This window comes from Vidua macroura, chromosome Z (assembly GCF_024509145.1).
Source record: "Vidua macroura isolate BioBank_ID:100142 chromosome Z, ASM2450914v1, whole genome shotgun sequence".
Classification (NCBI taxonomy): domain Eukaryota; kingdom Metazoa; phylum Chordata; class Aves; order Passeriformes; family Viduidae; genus Vidua; species Vidua macroura.
The window spans coordinates 65,018,006-65,031,902 of NC_071611.1; the positions used below are offsets into that span (position 1 = coordinate 65,018,006).

The following is a 13,897-nucleotide window of genomic DNA, read 5'->3' on the forward strand; positions in this document are numbered from 1 at the left end:
AGGGACCATACATCCACTTATCAGTCCTCTTCTCCCTCAAATTAGCAGGAAAAGGGCAGGAAAAGACAGTTCAGTGCAAGTCAAATCTGCACAAGGAAAGAAGGCCTTGTGCAGATTTGGGTAAAGACAAATGCCAGCATGCCAAAATACTTTGCAGATGGACTCATTATTATTCCTCAGAGGAAGGCTGCCAAACATCACAAACATGGGGTCACTTCACTGTAGCTGTCATTGTCTGATAAATTAGGGCCCTTTCACTTGAAAGTATTTCCTTTTTTTTCAGGCAGATAGCAAGTACAGGTGTTGAACCATTAAGGCTACCTATAGCCCATGGTATTGTATATTTAAAGATTATTTCCACAGGGAGACAGCAGGATGAGCTGTTAACAAAAATCTTTTGGCTAAATATGCTGCCTTCCCCCCACCCCCCCTCCAGATGAAAATTTACCAAATAAAGACAGTTAAAACTGTGTAGAATCCAAACCAAAGTTTCTGAAAAGGACACTTTGAGAGGATGAAACAGAACCTTGAACATAAATCCTGATTTGCTTGTTTGACATAAGACATTTCAGGTGAAACACAAAAAACTGTGTCAGGTCCATACACAGATGGCACCTCTCAGCCCTAGGCATCTTTCCCAGGGTGGATGTTGGGAGTTAACAGTAAGTTCTTAGCAGAAAAGGCAAATAACATGTAATTTAATAGAGTCTATATAGTATAGGCTTGAGACAAAAATCATATCCTCCTCCGCTTCCCCCCTTTCTTTTTTTAAAATTAATATAATTAAAAATATTTTTCAAATAATGTATTCCTTACTGAAACATCTCTTTATATTAACCCCAAGTCTATTTTAATAGTACAGGTGAAGCTTATAAGAAAAAATGGCTAAATGCACATGTTTAAAGAGAATTATTTTTGAAATAACGTATTACTAGCTTTATTACAGAGTTAAACGACAAAGATATCTGTATCAAACTTTTGTCATAGTCCCTAAGCCACATAGCATATAGATCTCTGACACTTAGTTTTCGTGTTTTTTTTCTAATAGGAATCATAAGAAAAGGACATTGCACTCATGGATGTAACTATGAAAACTTTGAGGTTGCTGACAAGTTGCCTGGGACAATCCTGTGGTTGCCTAAATATACCAATGCCCTGGTTCCACTGCTGTGGAAATTATCATTCATGGTTTTACCCTCTCTTGAACAAAGTTTCTGTGACCCCTTTTTTCCTATTACCAGCCTTCCAGACACCATGTCACTTCCAGTTTATTGCCAGGATATAAAAGAGCACTGTCAGAGGACTCAGATAATTACTTTAGTTTCCTATGCAATTTAGCATCAATTTCAAATGTGCCCACCTTCCTTTAAAAGTCTTCTGCTTTTCAGCCCTCTTCAAAGACAGCCTCTGTTTCCTTCTCTCCCCCATCACATGCACTTTCTCTTTTTCCACATACATTTTCACCATACATTAGATTCTTCCCTTTCCTAGACACAGCCTCTGTTATCACTGGCGAAATTCTTCAGACTGCAGCACCCTGCACTTGTCACAGCCTTTCACTGGACCCTTTCATTATGAAAATCAGACATATGAACTCCTGCATTTGTTTAAAACTTCTAGCTGCTAACAAGACGGTAAAAATTGTGAAAAAAATTGCTGGCAACTCTGCTTCAGTACCTTTGTCCTTGTAAATCATCTAGTGAAATGCCATTTTGCATGCAACACCCAGCAGAGAATAAAATTGTCTTTCCAGCTAGCTCCTGTTTTCATGATTTACACCAAGCATTACACATCTGTAAATCTTTATCACATATTAAAAACTTCACATTTCAAATGATCTGCTTAAAAAAAACCAAAATTAATTAATTCTGATGCCATTTCCCCTTAACAGCTTCTGAAACATTTCAATGCATTACGGATCAGTTTTTCCACCTCCAGCAATGAAAGCATCTGTGATTCACTGCACAAAGCCTCACATGCCACCACCATCCTACAAAGAAAATTCAAAACATTTTAGCAGAAGAATGGGGAATGCAAAAGTATTTCCTTTGACAGTTTGTTCACTCAGTTCCATCTTTTATTTTGGTGATTTGCAGAGGTTGGAATGGATGTAGGACTCCTGCACTCAAAGGGGAAAATGGAAGAATATAATTCAAAACCAAAAGTGACTGGTTAATTCTATTTTTTTTAACAAACCCACAATTAAAGGGATAAATCCAATCTTTAAGTCTTGAAGAACTTCTTCCTTGAAGAACTTTCACAAGGATTACAAAACAACCTCAAGAGGCCTATGGAGAGAGCAACATGCAAAATATGTGGTTTTCATGGTAAACTGGCTTAAACACATTACATCCTCCATAAACATTAATACAAATTTAAAGCCATGTTTGCAGTTGTGGAATTCCAGTATTTAGTACTAGTACTAAGTACTCTAGTACTCCCTATCTGCCAGCAGAAGAAAAAATAAAAATTCCTGGGGAGAAATTCAACTTTGCCAGATGCCAGTGGTGTCTGCAAGTTTTCTGCACACTGAGGATATAAAAACATGGAGGTGAATGTACACAGTCACAAACTGGTTCAATACATCCCTAGAGTATCAGTTGCAGCTGTAGGACAAGATGCTGTGCTTCAGTGAATAAATAAAACCTCCAAGAAATAAAACTGCTACCAACACTTGTGGCAGGCAGTAAAAAAGCAGATTCTTTCTAAGAATGACCAAGTAAACAACTTTGTAATTTTATGGTTTTTATACTAACAGAGTAATTTCATATCAAAGCTTCCTGTTCTGATTTATATCAGCATCAGTCTTCTCTAACCAAAAATTTTAGAGCACCTCAAATCATTAAATTCTTTAATTAACTTTGTCTAATAACAAATCAAAGGCCTTTTTAAAAAGAGTGCCCAATACATCAGTAGAAGAAATTAATGATGGCAAATGCCTTAGAAGCTTCAACAACCAGAAGACAACTTTTTAAGGTTGCAATTAATACTGTTGATCGAGAAAATGTCTCTTACTTTAATATGTTAATTTACCTGGGTTACAGATTATCTGAAAGCTTTTTAAATGCCTGCTGCTGATTTCAGTTAAGGGTAGTGTAATTTGAACCCAGAAGAACCAAGACCATGTTTTTATCAACTTGAACATAAGGCCCTAAATCCCACAAAATATTATCCTTAAGGACACATGTTGACTTCCTTAAGATTGTACCTCTGCAGTGTGCAAAAGGACAGCAGTAGCACAAGCACATATTTGTCACACAAAAATGTCTGCTCATATCATTGTCTGACAAAGCACCTTTCGTAACAAGGCCCCCTATTCAGAGATCTAATTTTTGCAGACATTTGTATGCCAAATTAAAAAAAAAACCCAAGTCTATGATGCTGGGTTTAATGAGGTACTCTGTTATTCTCTGTAATAAAAATTAAATGAGAGAGACAGAATTCTTCAGCTTAATTACCACATCTGTTATTAGGCACTTTACTTTGATTGACTGGAGTGCATGTGTCAGAGACTGTGCCAGAAAACAGGCAAACTTTGTAAAGTAGACTTATAACTTATAGCCCAACTGGCACTAGCAGCATCTCTGTTACAGCTTCTGCTGCCTCTCAGTTAAAACTACAGGAACGTTGGCCTTGGTTCAGTCATTCATTAAAAATTAAAGTCAGCATTGCAAATTCTGCCTGCTTTTTTCTTTTTTTTTTTTTCCTTTTCTTAAAAGCAAATTAAAAGCAGTCCCTGTTTTCAGAAGGAAGAGCAGTGGTTACCTGAATGCGTGAATATGTCATCTCTCATTAACGGATGAGAGCAACCCAGAATTTGGAAATTGCACCACATGAAACTTCACATTCAGTCGTGCATCTCCTGCCTTATTTTGCCAGCAGATGAGCAAAGGGCTGAGGGGACAGTGACAAACAGCACAGCATTTGCAGAGGGACTGGACAATCACAGTGAGAGACCTCCAGGGAAGAGCAAAAATGGAATGGACACTCTCCTCTGATCTGCATGGAAATAAAAATGGAACTCTCCTCTGATCTGCATGGGATGAAACCTGAGCTCAGGAACTGCCTTTCTCTGAAATCAGATCATGACACCTGGTGAAAATCCCAGCTATCCTGAGCTGGCCAATAACTGGTTTTATGACCAGCTGATTTCTTTTGGCTCTAGAACCCAAACTCTTAGCATCTACTGTCCTGACATAGCAAAATGACACTTTCTTCCTCAGCTAACTTATGTTTTTCCAATTTCACACAGGCTTTCTACCAAGAGGGCAGAAATGTATGTTGCTATTGTAAGCATGAAGACAGACAGGCCAGCTGCAGTATTGCTGAAAACTACTTTTCATCCACTTCAGCCAGTAAGGAGCAGGGCATTATTTGACCTTCCTTACCAATTTTCTCTGCTGCTCCAGAGAGCGCAAAGAAAGATAAAAGTATGCATGGAAGAGCAGCAAAAACTGCACCAATACCCATTGCATCCACTCCTGAAAGGCAGAAGGATGCTTCTGCGCTGGAAGCTGAAGCAAAGCTGCCCACCATGGGATGGACAAGCAATGGGCACTCAGCCTGACCCAATCTGTCAGCTGCCCACTGAACTAATCCATGTATAAATCTTTCTTCTCTCTGGAGGGCAGATTGGGACACTCTGATTCTTCCCCTCCAGGAGAGAAGTGACTGCTTTTTGGAAGGAGTCTGCCCCAATGGGTGAGACGAGCCAGGGCAGATGCTCTTTGTCACTGTTTGAAGGTTTTTGTTGTGCTTTTAGGAGTTCAAGGCTGCTCTATGCTACATAGGGGTCCAGAAAGTTTCCACATGGCACTCTACTTTGAGATCTCTTTTCTTTTCCAAATATCTGTCTTCCCTCAACCTAGTGAATACAGCAGAAGACAGCACTCAAACACATTTATTTTAGATACATATTATGCAATAATCTCACATACAGTATTTTAACTGACATGATTCCCTACAAGATCTACAATGTTTCTTCTAACACTGCAAGGCCTTTCATTCTCGAGGCTACTCTTAATAACCACACTGTACATGGAAAGTATTTGGCTCCAGTCTGTCTAAGTGTTTAATCTTGTTTCACGAAACAAGTCAACAGCAGAGCTGAAAACAGAATTTAGGTCTGGTAGTCTCCATTTTCAACCCACGCCTGGGACCTATGCTTCCAGTTTGATATTCTGCCACGATGGCAATGTCCTGAGCATTGTGTTTATGGTACTAACTGGCTGTAGCAAATCATGAAATACAGACTTCTGGGTCCTAAACATTTACAATGGAACACCACACCCAATGTCACAACTGAGAGAATTTTTTTTTTACAGGTTTGGGTCACCTCTGAAGAAGCCAATAATGCCCTCTTGTCAGTCTGGTCTTTTGCTTGTTTTTCCCACTGGTGTTCTTGTTGGAAACCGCAGTGAAGAAAAAACACACACATACACCTAAGAGAAAATATCAGTGTACTAAAGCTTTGCTATTTCCCTGACGATAGGCCATGCAACAGAAAGCAGGGTAATTTTCAAAAGTCTATTGAGAAACTCCCACAAGAGAAGATAAAAGTTCTAAGTGTGTATCTAGAAGGCAGGCTCCAGAAATGTTACTCAGTGGCACTAGACATTTTTTTTAGTGACTGCAATGGATTTCTACTTAATTCCAAAAAAAACCCTTGTGCAGACCAAGAGGCAGCAGCAGCAACCTCAGGCTTTCTTTACAACTTGTCTCACTGCTAGATGAGTAAGGGCATTTCCTCCCTGCATCCCGACATTACTTCTGCAAACAAGCCAAACAAAAATCTCTTTTCTGAAGTCATTGCACTGTCAAAATACGCACAGAAAGTCTGGCAATCTGCAAAAGCACAAAAAAAAACATCTTCTCCCGCATATTAGTGGTGCAGACCGGAACCCCAAACCACTGCATCTTTTGAGGTTCACTTACCATGAATGCATATCCTGGCCGTCATTATTCATACATAATGCAAATTGGCATGAACTAGTGTTCAGCAAGAAAGAATGGAGCATTTCTAAAAAGTGCATTAAAGTTGCAGAAGAACAATATTGTTCCAGAGATGAGATTAAGTCTCACAGCTCTCTGAAATGGGTTATGGAGATTGAAAAATCTACTGACAAGCAGTGGGGATACTTAAAACAAGGAAGCTTCTCTCTTGCTGTGTTTTTGTTTTACTCTTTCAACAACTATTCACCCAATCTTCTTATTCAATAATTAAAAATGCAGTCTTTTCTGGGTTCAGAGTTTAAACAAGTTCCCGGAAGTAGTGATTTTTTTTTTCCCAGGACCATCTTCTCTTTTAAAGTGATGGAGGCCTGTGCATACCTGCACAGCAGAACCTGCAATGCCTTTAATCTAAACCAACCCCACAGCACAAAGAGAACTGTATGCACTCTCAGCAGCGTCCATTGCAGTGTTGGCAGTTCCACTTTTGTCTAAAAGAAAATTTAATTATCTATTAAAAGAGGCCAATTGTTCTGGCTTTGGTGGGGGCAGCTTTGGTATATTAGGATGACACAGATGTGTGTCTTCACAGATCCTAAAATGCACAAACAATGGGTCTGGCATCATGAACTTTGCCTCAGTTACTCTGATTTCACTTGAGTCACTCCTGGTTTACACAATGCAAGTAAGAAAACTGGACTCTCAGCCTCTGTACAGTTATGCCTTTTATTTTAAAATAAATTAATCTACCTAAAACAGATTTATTAAAAAAAAAAAAAAAAACAGAAATTACATTCTTTGCATACTGATAAAACCTTCAGAAGCAGTTGTTATCTGCAATATCAATCAGGGGGTGGGGGGGGAGAGAAGACTAATTAAAAAAAAAAAAAAAATTAAAAGATCAAGTTACTCTTCTCTTCCAAACAAGCCTGGCCACAGCTGTACATCAGCTTCTGAGCAACTGCTCTACAAACACACAACAGGGCTTCTGTCTTCCCACAGGGTTTGCTTGGGTCACCCGCATGTGGCATGGATTAAAAAGGCAGGAAAGCTCCGTTACGGAGTGAGCAGAGACACAAGTTAAACTGGGGAACTGCTGGTAAATATCCTGTCCAGTGCTCCATCCCGAGGGGGCTCCCCCAGATCCGGAGGAGCCCACACACAGCTCTGGAAAAAGGAGCCTAAATCATCCTTCTGCTTTCATACTTTCACTGTCTAAGCAGGAGGAAGTTGGGAGGGAAGGACACCAGAGAGTTAAGTGGGGTTTTCAAAGGCAAAAAGAGAATATGAAAGAGGCAGCCTCTGATTTTTGGTGGTGACAGAGTGATGGATTCAGGCAGCCTGTGCAGATTGTGAAATTTTTCTTATGGTAGGAAAATAGTAAAAAGGAAAAGTGACATACAGCAGTAGTCAGGGAATAAGCTAAACCTCTTTGCAAGGTGATGATCACTGCTAATTCTGGTCATCATCAGGTGCCAGCTCCCATGTGATGGATGTGCTGGAGAAGTCAACCCACCCCTCAAGGTTACAAAGGCAAACCAGTTGTTTTTAAACAAATACCTTTCTAATTGACAAGCTCTCCACTCCAGCTGCTGTATCCTATTTACTCAGTAGATTTCCAGCCCTGCTGCCTTTGGGACCAAGACTGCCACAGCTCACAACTTGTCAGGGACATTTCTTCATGTATCAAGTGCTCTTGAACCCTTTGAAGAGGGTTTATAAAACACCAAACAGATGCTTCCCACAAACACACATAGCCATTATTTGTGCTTAAGTTCCAGTGATCGTGAGAAATGTGTATTGACAGACCAATGTGGTCCAAAAATTTCGTAAACACTTTAGAGGAAATTAAAACTCACGCTCAAAAGCATTCAGAAGGAAGCAATGGAGCAAAGAAGCAAAGGAAGTGGAAGATCCTGTTGGCCTGTTGGCATACTCCATCTTATTCCCACCATGTCTGCTCCCAATGCTATGTTACATGTTTTTTGCTGATTCCTGACAGCAGCTTCCAAAAAAACATAAACAAACCAATTATGTCATTTTATACTTAAAACTTAACCAGGCTTTGGCATGCATACACACAGAGACACATGTCTTTTTTTTTTTTTTTTTTTTTTAACATGCAAGTGTTTCCAGTGTGTTTCTCAGGGTGATCAAGCTTGGTCTGACTATTGGCTTTTGGAGGATCTGATGCCAGTCAGCCGTGCATAATGGCCTCTTTGTCTCACTGTCACATGAGCAGCATTGTGTTACAATCATTGTCACTCTGGGCTCAAACTGCAAGGCATGCTTTCACACAAAACACTCACTTTGGGGGCTCCTTTTGGCAGAGCCCTGTGATCGAAACTCTTTTGCTGCTCTTTAGTTAATCAGCCCAGCAACACTGAAACTTTAAAAGTCAGGATTCAAAAGCTCTCAGCCAAATCAACCGATTATGAAGTTTCTCTATGGGCCACATGAAGAGTGGGGCAAGTAAGGTAACATCACCATCATTTATTTACATCACTTTAAATCATTTTTCCTAAGCCATATGACAGCAGAGAATTGTGCTCCAAATAATAAGTGGGGGATGGGGAAAAAATCACAAGTCCAAGTTATCTCTACCTTGAATATTTTTGTCCTTTATTTTAGAAAAACATCTGCAAGATAAAATCAAAACATTTCCATAGTACAAAGACAAGTAACTTGCCAGGTGACAATATTATTTTACTTCTTTCTCTATAAATCTTTTAAATTCACCAAGAACACCCAACCCTTCCCCCGACAAAAAAATATTCTGAAAAATAGATAGACAAGACTTCTGTATAGGAGAAACTTAAAAAGTTGCTTTAAACATGATGAACTCATTGAAACCCTGTACGGATGTCTCTGTTTTCATTAATGAAAAGAAGTCTCACAGGGCTGAGACCAAACCATACTAAGAAAAACATCCTCCTGCCCATACTGTCTCTTGAATAATTTTGTCCTGGAAACTTTTGTCTCATACACCTACTCTTGAAATACAGCACTACTCACTCTGAAGAGGACTTATAGGACCTACCCCTGAAGAAACAGGCACTGTGCGGGAAGAATTCATGACCTAATTCCTGTGATGTACAGAAAACTTTGGGAAGCAGTGACTTCTTCCCAAAATAAATAGGGTTGTGCATGGAACAACAAACAACCAGTTCACATACCATCTTCTGTCCAGTTCATTTTTCTTTCCTTTGCAGTCCATCAAAGTAACAACTTTGTGCCCTGGTTTGGTGTTCCACCTTGGTACTGCTCATAAATGTGCCAGGTGCCCTAAACACACATTACCCTCCTCTGGATCATTTTTCTTTATTAAGCAGCCTGAGCCAGCCTTCCTCCTTCTCTACATCCTCCACTGGTGCTTTGAGCAGACCCTTCCAGATGAGAACTGCCCCAGAGAAACACCACCATGATGGGACAGGGCCACCCTGTCTTTTGCCTGGACAATTCTACCCCTGCTGGTGTCCTCTGGTCCAGCCTAACAAATTCACCTTCTGCATCATCCTAAGGCCATGACTTCTCTGAGATGCGCCTTGCCTTTCATGGTCTCTTCCCATGCCCAGCATTCCCAGTACTTTACAAGATGCTGACCGTTTGTTTGGCAAGGCCCGGTTCCAGCCATCATTGGCAATATACTGTCATTGCAAAGAAATAGTTCTTCACTGTCTCCTACTTGAAGACTCTCATCTAAAATAGAGCTATTATTAATTCCTTTAAATGTATGAATTTCCATTGATTTTTGATGAAAAATAACACGACTTTAGCTTGACACCTGTCTTCATTATTTCATTGTCTCTCCTTATTTCCTCTTGCCTTTTGACTTCGGGTGTAGATTATAAAAGACAAGATAATTTTTTGCTATTGTTCTTGTGCTGCAGTGGTGGACACTAGAGCCACAGAAGCTGCAGCTCTTTGTGCCAGTGATCCTAAGTCTAAAATGACACACTTATACGAAGTCTTTATGTTTCTTTGAAAAAATAATTTTGCACATACTTGCACCTCTGTGTGTTCAATGAAAATGATCTGGTAGGCTGAGAAGGGTGTTTACAGCAACAGAAAAAATGATTAAATTTCTTTCCTGAGGTCACACAGCAAGTCAATGTCAAAGTTAAAATTATGTTTTCTGCTGTGTGTTTTCATTGCCTTGAACATCAAAAGAACTCAGAATTAGTATCTCACTGCTGACTATAGGCTAATTTCTCTGACAATCAGATACAAAACACTGATAAAACAGGAAGAGATGGCTGTCCACATTTTAATATAAACTTAATGTGTACATCCAAAAGCCTGAACCACAAATCCTTACACAGGCAAAACATCAATTATAGACCAGACAGTTTGCATGGGTTAATTAACATGAATGCTGACACAATCAATAAAGCTATTCCAGTAAAGCAAATCCCACCCCAGAGTATTTCTCCTAGTTTTCTGACAGATGGCTTTAGATGATACATACTCTTCAAATGTAAAAAACTTTTGGAATATCAAGACACAGATTTTTCTCACAGATGAAAAAATACTGCACTTATATCTACGTTTATGCTATGCTGACTGGAGCATATGAAGTCAGTACTAATTACTGACAAACTAATCTGTCAGTATTAAAAATCAGGATCAAATTCCTCACAGTGAGTCGGTAACATAACTACTACATACTGAAATCTGATTCCACTGGCATCATTCATCAAGGAAGACACCACTTAACAGGAGTAAGGATGTAAGAACTTTGTCATTTCACTACACCATTCCTGTCCATGCCTAAAGAAACACTACTCATCTACACTGTGTTCCATTAAAATAAAATTTTTAAAAAATAGGATCATATCCATCTTACAGTACTATCTACATAACTTTGGGGTTTTTAAACCAACATATCTTTGGTTACACTAAAACTCTGGCACATACACAAAGAATCTGGTTTTTACCTTCCTCAAAAGCCACCTGCTTTCCCTAACAAGAAATTAAAATGCCTAGACAAGAAAAAGCAACATAGAGAAACCATGCAAAACTCCTGCCAAGTAATCTGAATATAAATTCAAGGGATCCTTACCAGCTGCAGTTAAAAGCCCACTCCAAACTCCGCTAGATGTTAATCAAACTTAAGTATGGTAATGCACAGTTCCTGTGTTCTTCACATAGATGAATTAATTGCCTTTGTTAACTGCACTTGCTTCCTTGGGGCGGGTGCATGTACCCGTACAGCTGAACAGCTGATTGTGGAAAACACGGTTATGCAAGTCACCAAAGGACTGTTCACTTGGTTAAACCCTTCTGCTCATCTCAGAACAGCTCATTTAACATTGTGACCCCTGGAGAGGTCCTCCAAGTGCCCCCTCCCACCCTACCAATCGCATTCAAAATGATGGCATTAGCTATCCGAGTTTTAAGTAGACATGTAAATGGTGAAATTGATATAGAAAGGGCTAAGGCATCTTCCCTAATGCAAGGGTAGTACAGTTTCTCTCTGTGGGGTCTCAAACCTGGCATGCACAGCCCTGCCCCTGGAGAACTGTGCCACCTCTGGACCATTTCACCACCTGATACACCAGAAAAGGAAGACTCTATTTCCAGGGAAATTAAGTAGATACAGCCAGCTGACTTCACACAGGTCACTGAGCTGCCTGCAGTTTAGAATTCTTTTTTTACTAGATATGGACTATAATCAGTGAGCAAGAACATAGCCTGTCCTGTGAACTGCTCTGTCAGAGACTTGGAACACTGCAGACTTAAAACCACACACTAAGGAACCAAGCAAAAAGCCATGGCGCCTCCAGCCATGCAACAGCATATTAACAGTCAATACTAATATGATGCCGCTGAATCACTCTCTGTGGGAGCAACACATGTTTAAATTTGATTGTATGGCAAGGCCACATGGTTGGCTGTGTAAGAAAATTTAAATAAAGTTTATTACATAAGGTGCCATATATTGATGCTGTGCAGGTGCATGAGTTACATAGGCAAACAAGAAGAAACTTGGTCCTAAATTAGTTTGTCCAGCTTATTAAAAATCTGAAGCACACTTGCCCAGCTGTTTTATCTGATTTGAGATGGGAAATCAAACTAGACATGCTAATATTATTTAATTTGCAGGGCCAGTACCTAGCAAGCAATATTTGGCCTAAATAGTTATTAGGCTAAATTCTGTCTCCAGCTCAGATAGTCTCCAGCTCCAGTTGCACCCCCACTCCCCTCCACTTCAAGAGGAACACACATACCTAATTACATATGCTTTCCTCCAAGTATTGTGCTATTGGGCACAAATACCATTTAGGGATGTTGACAAGGCAACTGAAGCCAGCTTTCAGTTTCAGTCTCACATCAGACATGCTGCTCAATCAAAGAATCTAAGACTTTTCAGCAAAGGTCTACAGATTATCTGCTGGAAAACAAATGCCACTCTCCAGACTTGTCTTTTTAGATTTTTTTTCCTTTGTTCTTCCAAGATACTGGATAAAAACATTTTTCCTATATAGAGTCATTATGTTAATCAGCTTTCTAAAACACTGCTGCCAAAGCTCAGTTACCAACTTGATAAAATAAGCTATGAAGCATCTTCTACACCAATGACACGTTCCAAGTGAGGTTTTAAACTCACTGTATCGTGAGAAGATGGTACTTTGGAAAAACTTCAGAGCTGTACGTGATTCTAGGAAACGCATGTTCACTTTGACTACATTTCAGTACTTAATGACTCGCAGTAACATTTAAGTAATTAATAAGATTACCAAAAACTGTCCATTCCCAGCTCATTCGAGGAAAAGCAGCTGTGTATTTTTCGTAATTGATTTGTGCCTACATTTCCAGATTGAACCTACTCCTTGGCTGAAAGACAAAATAGGAAATGTTTACGTTACTGCTACTGTCGCCAAAAGAAAATCTGTGCAGGATACCATACAACTGAGAATTTTTCTAGGCAGCTTCTGCTGAGGGACATGGGCTGGAACGAAATCAAGGTATTAAACAGATGTGCATTTTCACGTGCGGGTCACGCTAATTTACGTCTATACACATGCATCCCTCTATTCCAGCGCGTACACTCGCTCCAGTCTCTGCTCAGGACTGCCTAAAGCCTTCCACGAAAACGAAGGATAACCTTTAAAAACAGGCACTTTGCGGAAAAATAAATAAATAAATAAATAAAAGTGCTCCGAGGAGAACCTGAACCGACTCATCCGGGCTCGGGACCGCAGCAGCGCTCCCGCATCCCGCCCCACCATGCCGGTCGCCCCTCACGAAAGCGGGGACAAACACGCCTGGATGCTCTGCAAAGGCGGAGGCACCGCGGGCGGCTCCGCATCCCACCCGCTCCCCTGAGGATGCTTCTGCCGAGGGTAAAACCCCGCTACAGGAGTGATGCCGCCTCACCCCCGCTTCCTCCCCGAGGCTGCCACACTCGGCACCTGCGGGACGGGACGGGACGGGACGGGACGAGTCCGGTCAGCGCCTCCTACCTGTCCCGCGGGCGCCCTCCCCGTCCGACCGGCCGCCGGGAGCCGCCGCCGGGAGCCGCCGCCGCCGGGACTTGAGCGAAGGGCGGTGTGAGCGGCGGGACCGGCGGGGATCAGCCCCTCCTCCGCCTGCCCCGGACCGCCCCCGGGCAGCCCTCGGACATTTTTAACCACTTACCCGCGTTCCCAGCGCCAGTCTCGCTCGGGGCGCGGTGCTGAGTGTGGGGTGCTTTGTCTCAGTGCCGGACTCGCCGCCTTTCAGTCACTTGCAGGCTAACTACAAGCTACATAGGGACCTACAGAGGTCATTTTATTCGGTCTAGTGAAGGATAGGTACCTACCCAGCAGATGAGCGAGGAGAGAAATCGTCTTTTCAAACGACTGAATGCTTAGGTCCCGCAATGAGGGGCTGATCCTCAGCCCCGTCAGGAGACGCATTTCTGCAGGAAAGGGAACGTCATGTGCTCCTCTCCAGAGCTGCTACG

The 13,897-nt window shown here is 41.2% G+C and overlaps 1 protein-coding gene across 1 annotated transcript in view; it reads right to left on the reverse strand.

Annotated features, from left to right (window-relative positions):
* The window catches only part of MEGF10 (multiple EGF like domains 10), an 83,295-nt gene extending 69,838 nt beyond the window's left edge, over positions 1–13,457 (reverse strand). Inside the window, 1 exon segment of the mRNA XM_054004141.1 lies at positions 13,416–13,457. The gene's annotated coding sequence lies outside the window, so the exon portion shown is untranslated.
* Between the last annotated feature and the right edge of the window lie 440 nt (positions 13,458–13,897).